General features: G+C 46.5%; 1 pseudogene; it reads right to left on the reverse strand.

Annotated features, from left to right (window-relative positions):
• Window positions 1-4,544: 4,544 nt before the first annotated feature.
• Window positions 4,545-6,259, reverse strand: LOC120678087 (annotated as a pseudogene).
• Between the last annotated feature and the right edge of the window lie 282 nt (window positions 6,260-6,541).

Genomic DNA, 6,541 nt, shown 5'->3' on the forward strand with positions numbered 1-6,541 from the left:
CAACCTTATTGTATTCTTCTTCATCTGTGATATCGTCGACTCCCACAATTTTTCTTTTTCCTGCCAAAACAATATGTCGCTTTGGCTCATCTCCAGCACCTATAAAATTTGATTTATTCCTGGAATTGTCCTTTCTCGGTTTGCTAGACATGTCCTGCACATAGAAAACTTGAGTGACATATTTAGCTAGGACGAATGGTTTGTCTCGATAGCCAAGCTCTTTGAGGTCTACCATTGTCATTCCATACTCATCGATATCGACACTTTTTCCTGTGAGTTTAACCCATTGGCAACGAAATAGAGGGATCTTCAACGGCCCATAGTCGAGTTCCCAGATATCTTCAATGTAACCAAAATATGAGTTCGTTTGGCCACTAGAGTCAGTGGCATCTATACGGACACCACTATTTTGATTGGTGCTCTTGTTATCTTGGGCTCTTGTATAAAATGTATAACCATTAAATTCATATCTTTGGTACATCAGGATTAAATTTGCCGGACCACTGGCTAGCCAAGCTAGCTGCTCATGAATTTGATCGTTGGCCATGACTTCCTTCTGCAACCAGGTAGCGAATGTATCGTTATGATGTTTTGTAATCTATGTCTCAGACTTCAAAGGGTACATGCTTCACACAATTTGCATGTGCTCCTCCATGTATGGAGCCACCAAGGCTGATTGTTGCAGAACTATGAGATGTGCTTTGCTCAACGTGGCATGATCTATGACATTTACTGATTTTCTTCCAAGTGTGCCCTTTCCAATCAACCAACCCTCATGACGTGATACTAGAATTCCAATTGGGCAGAGTTCTTCCACATAGTCAACACAAACCTCAATGACCTCCTATGTGACGTAAGCCTTCGCAATGCTTCTTTCTAGACGAGCCCGATTACGAACGTATTTCTTTAGGACTGCAAAGTATCGTTCAAAAGGGAACATATTATGAAGGAAAACAGGACCGAGAATACCAATCTCTTTGACCAAGTGAACTAGAAGATGCGTCATAATATTGAAGAATGATGGAGGAAATATCATTTCAAGACTGACTAAACTTTGGACAACATCCTCTTGTAGCCTGCTTAAACTCGATGGATCGATTGCCTTATGAGAAATTGTGTTGAGAAAGGCGCATAGCTTTATGATTGTTGCTCGAACATTAGCTGGTAGAATACCTCTAAGTGCAACTGGAATCAATTGCGTCATCAACATGTGACAGTCATGAGACTTTACGTGTGCGAATTTCTTCTCTTTCAAGTTCAGTAGCCTCTTTATATTTGAAGAGTAGCCTGATGGGACATTGATACTATTCAAACAGTCGAACATACTTTGCTTCTCTTCCTTACTAAGAGTGTAGCACGCAGGACCTAGGTAATGACGTCATTTATCCCTTTTTTTGGATGTAGGGCGGCCCATTGTTTCATACGTTGAAGATCTTACCGCGGTTCCAATGTATCCTTTGGCTTACCGTAGACACCAAGGAAGCCTAGAAGGTTCACACAAAGATTCTTTGTTAGGTGCATCACATCAATTGCGTGGCGGACGTCTAAAACTTCCCAATAAGGTAACTCCCAAAAAATACTCTTCTTCTTCCACATAGGTGCACGTCCATCATCACTCTGCACTGATCTACTGCCGGGTCCTTTTTCGAATACTACTTTTATATCTTTGACCATTTCAAACACCATTTTCCCACAACGGTGCCTATGCTTGGTACGGTGATCTGCCTTTCCATCGTAGTGAGCATGCCTCCTCCTTAATGGGTGCTTGATCGGAAGAAATCGACGATGACCCATATACACAATCTTCCTACAGTGCTGGAGGTACGTGCTGTCGGTTTCTTCTAAACAATGGGTGTATGCCCTATAACCCATATTGGAATGTCCGGAGAGGTTGCTTAGTGCTGGCCAATCATTGGTGGTTACGAAAAGCAATGCACGAAGGTTAAAATGTTCCTCTGTGTACGCATCCCACATACGAACACCCTCCTCTTTCCATAACAATAGAAAATCCTCAATCAGTGGTTTCAGATACACATCTATATCGTTACCGGGTTGCTTCGGGCCGGGGATAAGCACCGGCATCATAATGAATTTCCGCTTCATACACAACCAGGGAGGAAGGTTGTATATATAGAGTGTCACAGGCCAGGTACTATGGCCACTGCTCTGCTCACCGAAAGGATTCATGCCATCCGTACTTAAGCTGAACCTTATATTCCTCGCATCATTTGCAAATGTTGGGAATGTTCTGTCCACTTTTCTCCACTGCGACCCATCAGCGGGGTGTCTCAACATATTGTCTTGCTTACATTCTTCTTTATGCTATCGCATCAATTTAGCATTTGTTTTGTTCATGAACAAACATTTCAGATGTGGCATTAGAGGGAAATACCACATCACCTTGGCAGGAACCCTCTTCTTGACACGCATCCCCTCAACGTCGCCTGGATCATCTCGAGGGATCTTATACCGGCATGCGTTGCATACAGGGCATGAATCCAAATTTTCATACTCACCTCGATATAGGATGCAGTCATTAGGACAAGCATGTATCTTCTGTGCCTCTAATCCTAAAGGACAAACAACTTTTTTGCCTCGTATGTTGTCTCCGGCAAGGTATTACCCTCAGGGAGTAAGTTTTTTATAAGTTTCAGCAACTCCTCGAATCTCTTGTCAGACAAACCATTTGATGCCTTCCATTGCAACAATTCCAATGTGGTACCCAACTTCTTTTGGCCTTGTTTGCAATCTGGGTACAACAATGTTCTGTAGTCCTCCAACATACGCTTCAGATCTTTCGATTCCTTTTCTGTTTGGCAAACTTCCTCAGCTTCGCGCAGCATCTGACTAAGATCATCTTCTACAACGTATCCTTCAGTATCTTCTTCAGGCTCACCCGTTGCAGTGTCATTGAAAAAGGTATTATAATTGGCTGCAAAGTCAGGAATCCTGTCCTCTTCTTCTATATTTTTATCCATTATAATTCCTCTTTCTCCATGCTTGGTCCAAACATAGTAGTTCGGCATGAAACCACTATTGAACAAGTGACTGTGGATGGTTCTTGATGATGAGTAATCCTTCTCATTCTTACAGAATTTGCATGGACAACGAACGAAACCGCCATATTTGTGTTTCTCGGCCGCTTCTATGAATTCATGCACGCCATCAATGAACTCCTTTGAACGCCGGTCGGCCATGTACATCCATTGCCGACTCATCTGGGTCCACAATACATTTATATACATTATTATAGTGTACAAATAGTTCATTCATACTACCAATTTATAACTAACATTGAATACGTTATTAATAAAACTTAACTACAAAATTATAACGATGCATATGGCCTTCTGACTGCATGACTATGTAAAAATTTTGTTTCTCTATATGAAACTTTATATTTTTGTACAAGAAACGACGCATGTGACCTTCTGGCTGCATGACTGGGTAAAAAACTTTATTTCTATATATGGACCTTGGTTTGTTTGCCTAGAGCCTTGAGGATTTGGGATCATCTTCTGTGCAATGATTCTCTTTGGCACGATAATTCTGGTTGTATTAATGGCAGTGGCACGATAATATTTTTTTCTTGTAGACGCGCATGCTGCAGCGCAGCAGCGGTAGGCCTAGCTGAGCTGCGGGTCTCGAATTGGCGCAGCATGCATCTCGAATGTGGAATCTTGTAAAGTTTTGGAATTTCGAAGCGAACTAAATAAAGCCCCCTTGCATATGTAATTGATAATCTTTCCATACAAAATTTGAATTCAAATATATAACTGATAATGCATATAACTATAATAAATAAATACTATTCACTTATCAAATAAATTGATAAAACATATAAATACAATAATTTGATAGTATTCACATATCAAATAAATTGAAAACGCATATAACTACAATAAGATTCTACAAATAAAAATAATTGTAACACATATAAACTAAATTAAGTGATAACTACTTCTAAAAACCAATTGCTAAGTTATAGAGAAAAATAACTAACCTTTTTTGAAAAAAAACAAAAAAAATCCCCTCCCCTCCCCTCACTCAGCTGCCATGAACAGTGAGTTCACGACAGCTTGGAGGGGGAGGGGTTGGGGTATTTATAGGCGTGGGCCAAAGGCACCGGTTGGTGCTCAACAACCGGTGACAAACAATAGGCTTAGGCACCAGTTGATGTTACCAACCGGTGCCTTTGTGGTGGACACGTGGCAGCACCGGGTCATGGTAAAACCCGGTGCCATTGTCCGCTCTTTAGGCACCGGTTAGTGCCACCAATCGGTACCAAGGTACCGGTTGGTGGCACTAACCGGTGCCCATACTGGGGTTTTGGTACCGGGTGATGCTTTAACCCGGTACCAAACCCCTTACCTTTGATCGCCGCTGGCCAAAGTTACCAGCTGCTTTTGTAGCCGGTACTGATGCGTGGCATTAGTACCGGTTGCAACAGCTGCTGGTACCTTTGGTCAGAACCTTTGGCCCGTTTTCTAGTAGTGTATATAGACAACACAGTATGTTGTCACTATCTATTTGTGAGGTGATATAAAGACTTGCAGACAGCAGCTGTTTGCAGGGTTAAGCATGCCCTACAACACGGTATATGGATGGTGGCCTGCTCCAAATGGATCAACAGGACACTTGTGTCCAATTAGTTAATGAATCTTTTTGCCCTCCGCTGGTCGTCGAGGCACAAGGTGAGCGCATAGTGGGCCCTTCATGAGCTTGAACATCTCGATTCTGGGGTCCGTGTGTAGTTGGACGGCATGCTCACCCTCCACTTCACCCCACTCGAACTCCCTCACAAGGTTTGCCATGAAGTAGCTAATGTGGAGCAACGACATGCTTATTGCAGGGCACATCCTCCGGCCGACCCCGAAAGGCATCATCTTCATCTCCCCCGCCATGGACGACAGCAGGTTCTTGGTGCTTTCTCCACCTCCACATGCTTGGAAACGTTCTGGCTTGAACTCCTCTGGGTCAGCCCACTGTCTTGTCTCGCCCGAGAGCATCCAACACGAAGACCATCGTGGTACCCACAGAAATTCGTTGGCCATCACAATCAACCACCTGGTCATCTTGCCTCACCTGTTTTTTCATATTCATGAGATTGGTTAGATCATGTGGTTAATTGTTAGTTAAAGATAATAAAGTTTGAATTTTGAGATACATGCAGGCTTTATATTTCAGTAATACGCAGAGGTGGCCTTACCTGCCTAAACACCCGCGCCGTGGTTGGATACAGCCTGAGGGCCTCCAAGATGACAGCATTGAGGTAGTCTAGCTTGCCAAGAACCTCCTCCCCGACCTCCTCAGCATCGGCGTCCACAGCAGCTTCGATTTCCCAACGGACAGCCTCCTGTATGGCTGGGCGTTTTATCAGGTGCGCCATGATCCACTGCAGGGACGCGACAGTGGCTTCAGTAGAGGAACCAAGGAACTCAGAGCAGAGTCCCACGAGTTCACCGTCCTCGAGACTCCGCTGCTGCCGCCTTTGTTGCGTCCCCCCAGCAGCTCCTGCTGCCTCGACTGCTTCGAGCTCTACCGGGACCTGGAGGCCGAGGAGCGTGTGCACGTAAGTCAGAGCCTCGTCAGAGTGCCCGCGACGGCTGCGGCGGCAGCCATCGATGAGCGGGAGGTACAGCTCCTCCTGCTTCTTTCGTATCGCGGCCAGCACGTTCCACCGCTTGCGGTACACAAGCCTGGACGCCACCAGGAACGGCACGGACACGGACATGAACATTTGCACGCTAGTTAGGGCCAGGACTAGCTCCATCTGGACGTCGTCCATGGCGCGGACTACGGCCGCGTCGACGCCGTCGCCGAAGCAGATGGTGGAGTTGACGCGAAACACCGCGCTACGGATGCTCTCCGACGCGGAGAGCGCCGCGCCGCCATTGGTGAGCTGCTGCTCCCTGAGGTCCGCGATGAGGCCCCGTAGCGCCCGACGCCGTGCGGGCGCGTACCCGTGCTGGTGCGTTGGGTGGAGGACCCCAGAGGTGAGGTTGTGGCGGAGGGCGCGCCAGAGCTGGCCGTAGGGCGCCGAGTTGATGTTGTGGTACGCGCGGCCCGAGAGGAAGGCACTGGGTGACATGGACGGCATGCGGTTGGAGAAGGAGCCGCTGCCGCCGCCGCCGGCAGCAGCTCTGCCGCCGCGCACGAGAAGGTGACGCGCCGTGGCGCAATCCGTGACGAACATGAATTGTGGCTTACTTGTCAGGACAGACTTGAGGGTGGCCAGGCGTGCCTTGACCGGCGGCATCGCGGCACGCCGGACGATCATGACGACCGCCGGCAGAACCAACAGGAGCAGTAGAACGACGACTTGCATGATAGCTTGATGCATGGCCTGACCTCAGCTGCCTGCAGTGCCACGCTTTGCTACCTCGTGTATGCTATACTCTATTTATAAACCTCACCAATTTAGGTCAACTGTCATTTTGGCGTGATGCATGGGCCCCTTATCAGTTTGGCACGATGAGCATCATCATATAAAAATACCCAAGTCGTCTGCTTGAAGTATAGTATGAGCTGGTCATCACGA

This window comes from Panicum virgatum, chromosome 6N, assembly GCF_016808335.1.
Source record: "Panicum virgatum strain AP13 chromosome 6N, P.virgatum_v5, whole genome shotgun sequence".
In the NCBI taxonomy this organism is placed as follows: domain Eukaryota; kingdom Viridiplantae; phylum Streptophyta; class Magnoliopsida; order Poales; family Poaceae; genus Panicum; species Panicum virgatum.